The 14,666-nt window shown below is 38.8% G+C and overlaps 1 protein-coding gene across 4 annotated transcripts in view; it reads right to left on the bottom strand.

Annotated features, from left to right (window-relative positions):
* LOC105252237 (zeta-sarcoglycan) overlaps positions 1-14,666 on the bottom strand; it is a 191,510-nt gene that overhangs the window by 49,119 nt on the left and 127,725 nt on the right. The gene's annotated exons all lie outside the window — the stretch shown is intronic.

Genomic DNA, 14,666 nt, shown 5'->3' on the forward strand with positions numbered 1-14,666 from the left:
CCAAACACGACGGATAGGTCCCTATATTGATATTAAAGGCTACAAATGACTCAAAGTTTTCGGGTGTGCATTTCACTTACAAATATTAATTTAACAAAACAATCTAGAAAATACAAATTTTAAAATTTTATTGTCAATCTTTGCTGCAATTATTAGAATAATAGGAATGAAGGGCATTTTTATTCCGCTGCAATAAAATTGATGAATCGAACTTAGTACAATTATTGATGCCTAATTAAATTTAGAAATACTTTAACTGAGAAGATATATACATATATTCTATTGAGATAACTCTATCTCAAATAAAAAATATATAACATTAGTCTGTAATTTATTTAATTAAGAAGTGATAATTGAATGTTATTGAATGATATTCAATTATTTAATTACTTCCTGATTAATTAAATCACAGACAATGTTATGTGGTTTTTTATTTAAGAATAATTATCACAAATATAAAGAATCCTTTTAAGTAAAATGTTTCTAAATTTAATTAGATATTAATAATTAATTGTACTAGAAGACACAAATAAAATATCTAGCGAAATGGAATTGATAAAAAAATTATTATTCTTCTTTTCTTAATGGACTTTACATTAATGATAATATTTTTTTATCATAGAATGTGAGGTAACACACGTAATCTGACACCAGGAACGAAGGTAGAGAAACCTCTTTATCCTTAATCATCCGCTCTCTGACTTGCCTTTTCAAGTATTATATTCTCATCTTCCACTTTATTCACTCCTTTCATTCATTACTATTTCCGTGAAAAAATACGCTCGCAATTTTTTCTCGGGCACGTTTCTCGCTTAAACTCTCTCCAAGAAGGATAAAGTCCTAAAATGCTATTTGTCTCGAGTTTATGGCTACCTTGGTTATTACGGTAGTATCAACATCATTGCTCGATGGCTCCCATTTGAACGCATGGCGTCAAAACACCAGAGCTTAAGCCAACCGCCGACAAAAGCTTGTTATATTCTTCAGAAAAATACTTCTTTCTGGGAATAAATACACAGAAATAAATAAATGGTTTTCTAGGAACAAATATACAGGAATAAATATATGGCTCGATTAAGTTGTTTCACGCAATATTTATTCTTAATATATTCCAAAAATACATAAGTTAAAAAATTTATTTTAAAAAATATGGTATAAGACTTGAAATATATACATACCACATATATACGAGAAAATAATGACAATAAAAGAATAGAATATAAAGTGGAAATTTTGATGAAAATGAAATCTTTCCATGGTAAATTTTCGCGACTCCAAATATACGTTCTTTTAATGCGACATATTTTCCATCTAGATAAAATATCAGCTTGTGACACGAAACGGCATCTACTTATGCAAATGTCAATTCCACTTCGTAAACATAATGAGTGGCATCGGCGTTTAAGCGCGTCCCAGTCGGCAACAAAGTTTCGCATTGTCAGTATTTCACCTGCTATACGAGCTCGTCCCGTGACAGCTCGTCTGCTGTACAATATCGTTACACACGGTGCCGCGAACCAAACCGAAAGCGTTCATAAGTTCACGCGTCGCAGCATCACGCGTGTCGCTTCGTGCGCTCGGAAGCCGAATGTCAAATAAACACCAATTACTATTCGCGTTTGCGAAACTATTTCGCGTGTGAAACGACGCGCGCACGATTCAATTTCGATCCTGAGTATTTATCTCTGACCATCGTCCGCGCTTACGAAAAAAAAAAAAAAAAAAAAAATTCCGCGCGTGGGCAATAGTGGACGAGCATAAATGAAAGTATGTACATACCGTTGCTACGAATAGTTTTTTAATGCGCGATAAAATAAAGTGCGTAAAATATCCGCGGAAATTAAACGCCGCGGATGTTTGAGCGTCTTGTAGCGTCAATATTTAAACGCCAGCGTTATGAATTTATAGGCGCTAAATGTTAATAATATATGCAGTGTAAATATGTTTAATTTTGAAAAATTGTAGCTTTAGATAATTAAAAGAGATACGATTCTAATAATAAAAAATAACGAAAATAGGAAAATAGGGATTATAAGTCTATTAAATCCACAAGACTAAGTAATATATGTCTGACTATAGTCAATGTTTACTACTGATAAAAGTTGCAATCGAATCAAAAAGCGATTAGAGAGAAGCGACGAGAGAATTCTTAACAATAAAATAAGCGACGAGTTCTTGCAAAGATGTCAATGCAGTAATAAATAGATGGAGGCAAACGCAAGGAGTACATAAGGCCAGCCAAGATTATCTTTCGGATGCAAACTCAACCTTGCTAGCCGTATTCCCATGGAAATCACGCGTTATGCGGATCGTTGTACACGTGTATAATGCACATCGCGTGAACGATGTGTGCATACACGAAGGGCACTCCACGGACAAGGTACCTAATGTCCCGAGATGATAATGTGCACCCTCGGGAGCCTTTTCGTCTCTCGCCCTTTCGTCCTTTCGTATCAGTGGCGCAAGCGACCCTTTATTGCGTCGTGAATACATTTATGGTTTGCGATTGTTCGCATTAAAGATGATTGCAGAGAAGAGGATCAGATGTAATCTGATGATTTTCCTTGCGTAATCTATATAATAGAATTTTGTTCTATATAATAATTAGGATGATTAAATAATTCTGCAGTATTTCGTGGCAGTTTAAACGATAGATAGTGCCGCTTTAAGATGCAATTGTGTACCGTACGTCTCTGTCGAGCAAAGTCAAGTCTACGTATGAAAGACCATAGATAAAGGATGTGTAATGAGGCGGCTGTCCGTCTGGACCAAAATGAGATTCTAGCTAGAAGCATTGTAATATAAGCATGGTCAGAGTGCTGTCTGATATATTAATTTACCTTTGCAAGTTAGCGTTTATCATGTGGCGATCTTTGTTCTTCTCAATTTCGCATTTCGAGTCTATAATGCATTAAAATAATTAGCGAGTTACATAATATATGCTAAGTGTACTAAAGGACCGGCACACATTTTTTTAAATTTAATAATATTTAATCGTCACTAGAAGTACATAATTTCATGTAAAATAAAAAATGTTATAAGAAATTCGATACAAATTCCAAATATCGGTTCACTCTTAAGCCGGAAACTCGGTTTACGTCGCATAAATCATCCTCCAAGCAGGCAATCGAAAGTCGAGCGACTCGACAAATCACGGAGCACGTCGAGGACGAGTGTTAACATCCAATTCCCAGGACGTCCTCATCCTATCCAGCCTCCTCGTACGCGTCGCATTCGGGGATCGTGGCGAACACGCGTTTGAGAAGTACGACTCGAGATGGGAGCCGATGTGCGGAATATCTATTCCGGGGAATATAAACGATCGTGTCTCGATAGGGACGAGGAATAAATCTAACGGAGCCTGTTCTTCCCGGCAATGATCCCGTGCATCTTGCATCCTGCCCTCCTTCCCTCCCCTCCTTCTCCCCCTCCTTCCCTTTGGGTACGGCTGCACCATCGGCAGTGTCGCGATCCTATTCCATTTATTTTACTTCCACTTTCTACAGTATATTTTCGTCAACAGCAGCAGGAACCGTTTTATCGATCGAGACTCGAACTTATACACTTACAAAATCCGGGGATACATCCGGGGCTTTTACGAGGCAGAATCTTCGTCGCCTGTGCAAGCGCGCGCGCGCGCGCTCGCGAACGAGCGAGCGTGCGGCAGGAAAATCTCAGAAAATCTTGAGCGATTTCGCCGCTAACTCCACGAAGTACGGCGAAGAATTTTTCGCCGGGGCTTGTGGATATTTCGCTCGTGCTATTGGCATACTCCGAGATGGAATCTATTTACAACTTCGCTAATGGCCACTCTGTCTTACCTCGCGCAACTTTGCGGTATCATTCCCGCAAAGTATACTTGTACGTAGAAACTCGGTGCTTATCGTGCAAAAAAAAATGTGAAAAGAATGAATAGAAGTCAAGAATATAACTAAAATATACATATAATTATATATAAAAGTATATATAATTTTAACATAAGCTATGTCTCATTACGATTTACTTATATTTATGTATAAACTTTTAAACTTAAACTAATTAACCAATTAATAATTGAAAATTACTTAATTTTCGTAAGCATCGTCATGTATAAAAATTCGAGATAATTAAAGATAATTATTCAAAAATATTATTCTAACATATTCGATCGAGCATCGTTCAGTCTTTGAAGAAAGACAAGAATCGAGGACTCGTCAAATTTCACAATCAAGCCAAATTTCATGGCCAATGATAGGAGCCTAATCAATTTCGAATTTTCCGATATTTACGACATCACGCGATGTGTCTCCTGATTGAGATTTTCTTGCTTCATGAACCCTTTATTTCCAAAACGAGGCACTGCTCTTCCTCAAGAGCAGGGAAATATAAAGAACAAAGAACATAGAACTCCGCGACGTAGAATAGAGCGGGTTGAAGGGAAGAAGCTTTGGAGACAAATAAAAAATGTCTCTTTGTAGGATCCACAAACGCTGCATATATAAAGAGTCCGGGATTGATCAAACGCGGGAAAGCTTGCAAAGAATAGCGCGACTTGTGTATCGGGATGGAAACGGAAGACGAGTGCGTACCATCTTCGAGAGATCTTACCGTTCGGGTTTCCGAGGCAGACACCTGGTGCGCCTTTGCCATGCAGGTGAAATTCCAGGGGGCCTATGTATTGATAAGACGCGACGTTTGTCCCACCGTGTAGATATATTCACCTCGCTTTTTCCAATCGTGATTCCTTTATTCGTATACGTATAAGAATATCGCCGATTGCTTCGTGCTGTATGAGAAATAATTTTGTGAGATGCAGGTAGTTTCGTTCAGGTAGTATTTTAGTATAAAATTTCAATCTGTAATTCGTTTCTTAATTTATGTAAACAATTTTTTTCTCGATTGGCGAATTTTAGATTCACACAAATTACGTCGACGCTTAGAATCATTTCGCGACATTTGTGAAATTTGTGAAAAGTTGCAAAAAATTTTAAACTATCCGATAAATTGACTTCTACAATAAAAATATTACAATTAATAATCGTAGCTCTTTTCCGTTTCTCTTTTTTACATAAATACGCGTGTTTCCTAATGTTTATATGAGATTGACGGTGATTTTCCCATTAGACAAATGAAATCTAGAATCAGGCAGCCGCATTCAGCGCTAAATGCGCGATGAAGATAGAGAATTTCCTCGAGATGCATCTGTAGCTGCCCGAGGCGGGATAAGGCCAGGGGTAGGGAGGCGGGAAAAGCATGATTTAGGATCAAGATTTCAAAGGGTGCAAGATAAATAATCGTATTGTCATCCGTCCGCGGGCGAAAACTCCGCGCATTTCTCGCTTTGCACTTCACCATGAGTAAGCGTGGCATAGAAGGAAGATATGCATACGGCAGTCATGCCACAGGAGATGAAAGGTCTGGTTTATTCAGAAATACTATATATATATGCATACATATAATATATACATATATATATATAGATACACATATACATACACATACGCGCACATTGTAATGTACAACGCGTAACTTCCCCACAGAATAGGGAAATATTGCATATTCATACGGCCGTGAAGCCCCTCGACATACGGACGGATACTAAAATGGCGATTGCATAACGTAGGTTATCAAACGGCCCGTGCCGCACCGATACCGCCAAGGAAATGACATTCGAGAGCGTCGACAAATTTCCCTCTCCCTTCTTCTCGCGCGACAACTCCATTTTCTTTACGACCGAATGTCCCCGATTTATTAACCGAATCGCGTCACGTTGCGACAATATGTAGTCAATGTTATCGCGGAATTTATGATACGTGATAAACATTAAAGAATCATTGTTCATAGGTATACGTGTAATCCTAGTTTCGTAACTCTGATAAGATGAAAAAACGCGATTTAAATTAGAATAATTAAATTTCTCTTAATGAAGACAGAATTATTGTAGGCGTTTTTTTAATTAAACCTTCTCTTGAGAAGGGCAATCTTCATTTTTTTTGTTTTTTATTCTCGTGCTCGGCATCATTTTATCGTTATCGATCGCCACAAAATAAGTGCGTGTCGAACCCAAACGCGGGGTTTGCGGCGTCGCAAGTTTCCCGTCATCATGCCGAAGTAAGAAATAACGATAGCATAGAGCGTGTGCCTCTCCCCGCTCTTCCCCGCGGTTGCCACGTGTATTCTCTATAACGCGACGGGGATGCAAACAAGTTGACAGTGGTATCGATTTCCAGCGAGGTGCTATATTTTCTTGGCGTATCATATCGGTCCTCGGGGTGCAACGAATTTATTTCTACTCCTCCCCATCCCCCCCTTCCATCCGTTCCGCTCGTGGCGCATATATTTATGCCTATGCGTATATATGTACGCTCTTACCTTCCGCCTTCGTGACTTTTTCATTTTCGCACAAAGCGCCTATCCGAGTCCATTTGCAAGCGAAGACGCTTCCTCGTTCTTTTTTTTTCACCCTACTATTTTGCTCTGTTCCCTCTCGGCGAGCAACCACAAGCGAACCAAGAAAAGAAATCTGCGATTCGCATCCCTCGTTCACGGTTTATTCCGACGGTAACGGATATCGTTGAAGAGGGAAGAAACAATCGCGCGCGCACGGACAGAGATGAATGTGGAGGATGGTGTCAGGGGGAGGGGGGTAAGAATATACAGGGTCGAACAGGATCGAAGAAGGTGAAATAGCTGGATATCTTTGCTCGAGCTCATGATTACTCGGTGTGATTTGCATGCGAAATGTAATCGGGTCGTATGTATGCCGCCGCGTATCTGTGATTCTTCCGGTATCATCTATACCTTGAAATACAAGATACGGGAACGCCTCGGTCTTGGATGATGAATATTTAACCCTACAGGCTACGAGAAGATTGGAGATTCGTGCCAACGATGTAACTTGTCGTTTTCGTGAGTCCGGAAGTCTGTTCCGTTGTTCCGAATCGAGCACATTTCGACCGACAGTTTCAAAATATTCAAATAAAATCAGTTCATGATTTTGCAGCATATATATTGACGGCGTCTCCATATTTGTCAGATAGGAAATAAAAATTGGAAATGTTTCCAATGTATGGTCGGAAAAGAGTAAAACAGGCAAAATGCAAACATCACAGGCTCTTAATGAGACAACTGTTAATCATGCAACTCAAATTATTATGATAAATGCGTGTTAATTAAATTATTGGATAAAAATTACGTGAAATGCATTTTTATGCAAAGCAATTTTTTTGACAAAATTTTTAAATATCTTATTCGGTTCGGAATTGCTGCGTAATTAGACTCCATTTTAGCAACATTGATATCATTTTAAACCTTCGTTTGTTCATTACCGAAATATCACGACGCAAATGATGTACTCATTAAGAGGAAAATTAATTAGAATTCACTCTGACCACATTATATAAATTTACGCAAAGTTTGGAAAATCGGCGATGCTGATTAGGACGGTGCTCTAGAGGTACCAGCTACGTAGAGATTGTAAATAACATTACACCCCGTAATAGCAACTAGTTAATGGTAACTAACTAACTAACATATATATACGTACAATTCTCTCTTCGTAAACCAGTAGTAAATACCGATTTTAACTGGTAGAATTCGCATTTCTAATTTCCCCGCTTAGGTCGATACGTGCTTTTACTCTCGTAAATTTTAACCGGTTAAAAGCACAGTATATACGATGCATACCGCGAGAGTATCACGGTGGAGAACGATAGGACAAACGATTGTTACGCGGTTAAAGGTCGGGCCATCCATCCGAGCTCACTAGAAACGGCGCGAAATCATACGCCTCGCTCGCATGTAATGGAATCTCGTCGACGTTGCATACGCGGCTTGTCGGCGGCAATAACAATTATTTTCGTACCTCCTCGATATGCTCGATCGCCTATCGGTATCGCGCCACTCGACAATATGCTCGATCGATATAAATTTCGCGTGATTCCGCGGTCAACAACGAAACGTCAATTCGCGAGCGAGAGCGCGTGTCCGGCCATCGAGCCTTGGTCGGATAATAATATCGCAACGATGATGCCGATCGTTCGAATAACGGTAACGCGATCGATTAAGGGCTTAACGTAATCGCTCTTTACTTCGACGTTCTGGCCGCTCGAACAATAGCACGATTAAAATGATTAATATCGACGCCGCTGACAAATCGATCTTGATCTATCCGCGGCAACCCGTTCTCGCGCTCTCCAATGAATAGAGAGCTAAACGTTGAAAAATTTCGAGAATAATAGCGCGCGGTTCCATTCGCATCGCCGGCGAACCGATAGTTTGCGTCATATCCAATGGATGGCTAGTAGAAATTGATATTTCGGATAAGCTAATATTTCTGCTAACACACATACAATTTGCCGATATTGCCTTTAGACAAGGTATTTCGAAGATAATTCCCGAAGATAATTCCCGATCAAGGGGACGAGAGAGGATCTATTGGAATATTTGACAATTAGAAATGCCATTTGACGAATCGCGCCACCAAACAATTCGATAATTACCGGAATATCCGGCAGGAAAAGTTTCCCGTCTACTTCGGCGAACTTGCGTCACCGTAGCAGACCGCGACTCGATCTGTTTGCCGAATGCAAATATCTGGAATAATCCATATTTTACGTCAAAATGATACCGCGGGCGTCTTTTCGCGCGGCGTCGCGTCCGCGAGTTTATCCGACAAGTTCCCGAGTTTTCCCGGAACGAGGGAAAGCCTGGTTGACTGGCTGGTTTACCGCGTAAAAATTCGCTGTTTGCCAAGTACGCTATTTTGCAACGTAAAATCACGCCACTAGGGAAATTGGATACGCTCCGGTGAGAAGCGACCTCGACTATCGACGTTGTATCACTCGATGACCGCGTGATAATCTGACATTAGGAAAAATAAGATGCTATTTTACAGACTTGTATATCGCACGCATGAACAAATAAAATAAGTACCTATTATAACTTGTTTTTTGCAAAAGAATAAATTTTTTTTACTAGTCTTTTGTCGCTAGCAAGAAAACATTTATAGAACGATAAAATGATAATTTTGATGCTTACAATAATTGTAATTATATTTCCGTAATTTTTAGAAAGGTATTAAGAAAATAAAAATATTAAATATTTAATTTTAATTATATTAACTTTAAGACAAAAGTGGAAACGATTACCATACATTGTTTATGTTTGATATCGAACTTAAAGTACGCTCGATTTATAGGTCGGAAGTATGAATCTACATAGTCCGTCCTGAGCTTACGTTTTGTTCATCATGTCCGTAGTTTCTACGCGGAGATTATTACACTGACATCGCAATTCATGCAAAAGTCATCGAGTTTAACTTGGATGCAAGCCACTGGCGTCGTGTCGATGGATAAACCCGGACAAACACTCTCCGCGTTTATTGTTCGATGACTTGTGCGATCGTATTTGTACATTCTATAGGTAAGTCTTGATAAACTTAACATGAAAGAGTAGAGAGATCACATCATAAAATCAATCTTTTTTATATTATACAAGGTTGATTTCAAATGATTCTTATATAAAAAGGAAAAAAAATAATTTAAGATATTATTTTTCAAACTTATTTAGTTATAGGCTTTAAGTAATATATAATCATTAATTTATAAATTTAAAAAAATGATTTTATTAAACATATTTTCAGATACAACATTTAAATATGCGCGAGTAAATAAAATAAAATATTTGAAATTAATATCGAGAAATTTATGCACACAGATAAATTAAATATTTCATCAATACAAAATAGCTTACATCAGTATTCTCGATAAAATATAAAAATTGATTTCATCATGCAGACTTTAATTGCGCAAATGATCGTGCTATGAAAATTATAAAATCTTAAAGTCGCGCAAGTGAAAGTCTCAACGTTTGCGTTGGCGACGAGCCAGAGAAAAGACGGCCGCGCCCGAGAGCTAGTCCCGTTAAATATGTCCCGGTATTCGCATTGTCGACGACAACGAAGACGACGACGACGAAAACGATGACGACGGTGGTAAAACGTGCGTTTATGCTAATTTTAGTTTCTCGTTAAATTATAAATTTATGATACAGATCGGCGGCCTGCCATCATTCGGCTGCGTCAAAGATATTTCCGCTTGCTTTTCCGTCGAGTAAATAAAATGCAACCCGCATGCGTTATAAATTGCGTATCGATAGTTCAATATAGCGGATTAATTTCGGTCATCTCGCGCATTTTTCATTGCATATTGAATGCGATCGAGTTCATTCGATAACATTTTCTGACATAGCGGTAGTAAACGAATAACAGATCTCGATTTTTGGATTTATATTTGTGTGTCGCAGATGTTTTTTTTAAATTAAAGTATTTCTATCACACAAAACTTGAAGTGAAAACTTTTCCAGCGCGTGGTTCCACTCTCCAAATAAATGAAACAATATCGTTGTGCGTAACTATGTAAAATAAATATGAGCGATAGTTGACAGATATAACGTGTCGAACGATAATCCAAAAACTTTTGAACACTTCAATTACGCAGTTTCGACTATATGGCAAATACTGCGTGAAAAACATATGTTACATATGTAGAATAACGTACGCGTTTATTAAATGAGCGATAGCGATATATAGTGATATATAGCGATATATGACAAAAATGATTTGTACGCGTTATATTCGTGGAGCAAAATGATTTATAATAATAAAATTGCAAAGTTATGACGTAAAATAAAATCACCAAACATTAAAAAATATTATTAGTCATGCTTTAAAGTCTATCTACAAGAAATATTGATTGTTACTGAAATATTGATGAACAGTCTAAAATATTTTTACAATTAATATATGTATATAAAGTCTGTGCATCATTGATATGTATAACAAGTCTCTAGAAAATATAAAAATGTAAATGTTTGCGTAAAAAAGATATAGCAAATTTCTCACTTTAATATTAAATATAAATAAAAATGTATTGCAATCTAATGTTTTAGAAGTACATTTATATAGAAGAAAAAAGATAGGAATAAGAAAGTATAGTGATTATTAAAAGTGCGAAATAATGTTTGAAATAATATCATGGTATTTTCTTTCAATCCGATCGACTGATTCGAGATATCTACGCTCCCTGATCCTGGAAAGGTATTCAAGGATCGATTCTTGGTTACCTGAATCAACGAGTGGCGCAGATAAGCGCGCGAGCTCATTAATTTCCATCTACCCATCGATCGTGAATTGAAAAACAGCACTTGATAACGAGATGATAATCCCGTTATTACAATAAAAGCCTCGTAATGATTATCGTCCCGTATCTGTCGATCGTTGTATCAACGATGATCCGTTAATGCCTGACGAGTGGCATTTGTAAATTTTCTAGTTGTTATTACGCGGTCCATTGTCATTAATATTTCGTTATTAATTACGTACGCACACGTATAATTGGCCCTGCGGCATTAATTAACCCGGTAACATCTCGCGCGCGCGATTCCTTGCACGAGAATCTGATTAGCCGATCTCGTCGCGAGGACGAATCGCTGTGGCACATCGGGCTTATTATTTTTGACGCCGATTTCCGGCCGAACGAGGATGAAAAATCATCGAACCGGAGCCGAAACGGTTGAAACCAATTAAAAGTTCGCGGCGTCGGCAGCCAATTACGTATATTGGCGTGGTACGCGGCTGTAACTTTGAAAGTCGAGCGATCGCCGAGGCGTATCTTCTCATAAATCCTCATAAATGTTAACTCCGGCATCGTTAATGTTGCGCAGTATCGTCTAGTTACTTTTACATTTGGAAAACAATAGAAAAATTTCCTTCTCGATTTGTAATCAAAACAAAACTCTGTCTCCTTTATTTTTTTTTAAATATGTCTATTTTCTCTCATAACATGTTGTACATCATGAAATCCTGTTGTCCCGAGGAAATAAAATTTAAACTTGGTACTTTACGCTCGAGTGGTTGAAAAATGACGGAAAATTCGCATCGTTTCCTTTCATACGACGTCGCATCGCGTGCTTTCGTACGACAGATAAAAATCTCGTGACACACAGAGCTTACAAGGTGTGAGAAAATTGCGCGGCACTTAAGGGATTATCTGTCGGTCGCGTGCGAGAGTACGAGTGACTCGGATTATCGGGGAATCGCATCGGGGCTCTGTCATGAAATAGGCGTCAGCGAATTGAATGCAAACGAGAGATTTGCGTATAACGAACAGGCGTTAAGCACTGACGGTGCAGCGATGCTGCGCCTTTGGCCGCAACACCGCAATATGGCCCGCGAATTTGACACGCTCGCACCTTGTGACTCGCGGTGGTTGTTGCTAGTCGGCTTTTCACGCCTCGCGTGTTTCAACCCTTCCCTCCCGCCGCCGGAATAAGCGCACGTATAAACGCGGTCGATGCGATGCGAAGTTACGGACGATTCACAAGCTTCGCGGATGGGATGATTTGATACGCTCAAATGGCATAACTCGTACGGCGATTGTTCAATTATGATAACTCGTAAGCAGAAATAAAATTACAATCCGAGGCTAAATCACCTCGCGATATTATTTCGAGTGATAAGGAATAAAAATTGAATGAAAAATGACAAATTACAATCGAGTGATTTTTCAGACGCGGACGCTTGAAAAGTTTTTGCGCGAGAAATCATTAAAAACTTTTCCTACCCTTTCTCATTTCGCATTGTTTCTTACGTGTAAAATATTCTCGCGTCGCTAGATATTTTAAAGATACGATATCGGGACGGAATATATGTCGAAGCCAGCCAATTTATTTCGCCGCACCAAGTTTACGTATGAAGACGAAGAACCGCGGACGACGCGTCGTTTCGCGACAAAAAGTGCGAAGGAAAGTTTGCGAGAGAAAAAAGCTGGCAGAAGCCGGAGAAAAGAATTGCAGAGTCCTGTAACATTCTTTCATTGGTTCATTTATCACTTGACCAAGAACGTAATAGATCGCGAGCAACCGTGGACTCTTCGCCACGGTGGTCTTTTACCGACTGCTTTATACTTTCTCTCTCTCTCTCTCTCTCTCTCTCTCTTTCTCTCTGCGAATTCGAACGTAAAGTTTTACTGTTCTCCTCATTCAATACGACAATATTGATTCACCTGCTCTTATGGCCACGAGCGCCGTTAACGACGACATGTGATCTGTAAAAGTCGCCATATCAAATGTCATTCGAAATCGAAAACGTGAAATCACGTATTTCGAGAGGAATTATTCCTAATTTATATCATCACTCGTTATTCCAGGTTCCAACGATATTTTTCGCATAATTACTTTAAGTCTCTCAACATAAATTAATACGATTTGCTCTCTCTCACTGTTATATTCACGGTACTCAAACTTTAATTACCGTAGAAATTCACGAGTAAAAGGAGAATATTATGAAAGATGTATATTTTCCCATCGCTGCTCGACAAATCACTAACAACGTCATTAGTATATAATTACTAATTGATATTAATTCCATAATATCAATTCTATCCATAATATCAATTGAAGGAAACTTGTAGCCGATAAAAAAAAAATGCAATATTAATATACACATTTCTATCTTCCGGCTGTTCTCCCTCTTCCTGTTATCATCGCCCACAATCAGGTCGATTAATTAGAACCTGGGAATCGCAGGTGTAATGAAAGATAATCGTTCCCGTCTGCTCCAACTTCCGTCGAGAAGTTACATTACCGCCGACACGAAACGCTCCCCGATTCCCTATTAAAAGTATCGTAATCGAGCGGGAAATAGCTCCGCGTCGGTCGTAATGCAAGATGGATGCGCATTTCGGTCGAATGAATTTAATACGCCGGCTCGATTTCGTATTGGATCAATCCTCGCATCTCACGCGCATAATAGGCCGATCGGGAAATGGAAAAAAGCGCGTTGCACGTGCGACAGGCTGTCAATCGGTTTCAGATCTTGCCGACTGATTGTTCATTCGACCGGGTAACTTTTTCGACCGGTACATAATAAAAAGGAAAAAAAAACCGTATGTGTGTGTGTGTGTATGAATATTCGGCGATTGCGGTATTATTCGTACGTGCGAGATAAATCGATTTCGTAGCAATAAATTTTATAGTGGACGATTCTTTAAAAATTGTCGTGTCTCTCTGATAATATTAAATGTATACTTTCTTGCTGCGTTTTTAATTATTTTCGTTCGTGAAACGAACCTTGGAACTGTATAAATATAGACAAGATTTAATTAAAATACGCTGCATTTTTAGTGCCGATAAAAAAATGGAAGTATATAACGAAACGCGTTAAATTCGCGCGAGCACATTTAACGTGACAGAATGCATTTCGGAATTTGATGAATTTGATGAATTTCGACTCGAATGCAAGTGAGCGCATTTTCGAACCGACGAGGACGGTACAAAACGCGATACCGGCCGGGATACCGCATTTTTAGAACAGCCGAAGGAATGGGTATATCACGGTTATGAGACATGAATATACCGGCCACATCATGAGGTAGCGATATGGAGCGTATATAGAGCGGATGAGATTTCCTTAGTCCGGCAAAATCCTTTTTACCCCTACGGTATAACACGTATGATATTTTTTTCTATTCGCCGTTTTTATGAAACGCATCCAGAGGTATCTCCGTTTAAAATTCAATTTCGTTTAACGTCATCGGAGATTGGTACTTTTATATTATTTGATACCTTCGTGAGAGAGAGAGAGAGAGAGAGAGAGAGAAAAAAAAGAGAGATGCAATTCCGCTGTG

The sequence above is a fragment of the Camponotus floridanus genome, unplaced genomic scaffold (assembly GCF_003227725.1).
Source record: "Camponotus floridanus strain SB8 unplaced genomic scaffold, Cflo_v7.5 scaffold27, whole genome shotgun sequence".
In the NCBI taxonomy this organism is placed as follows: Eukaryota; Metazoa; Arthropoda; class Insecta; order Hymenoptera; family Formicidae; genus Camponotus; species Camponotus floridanus.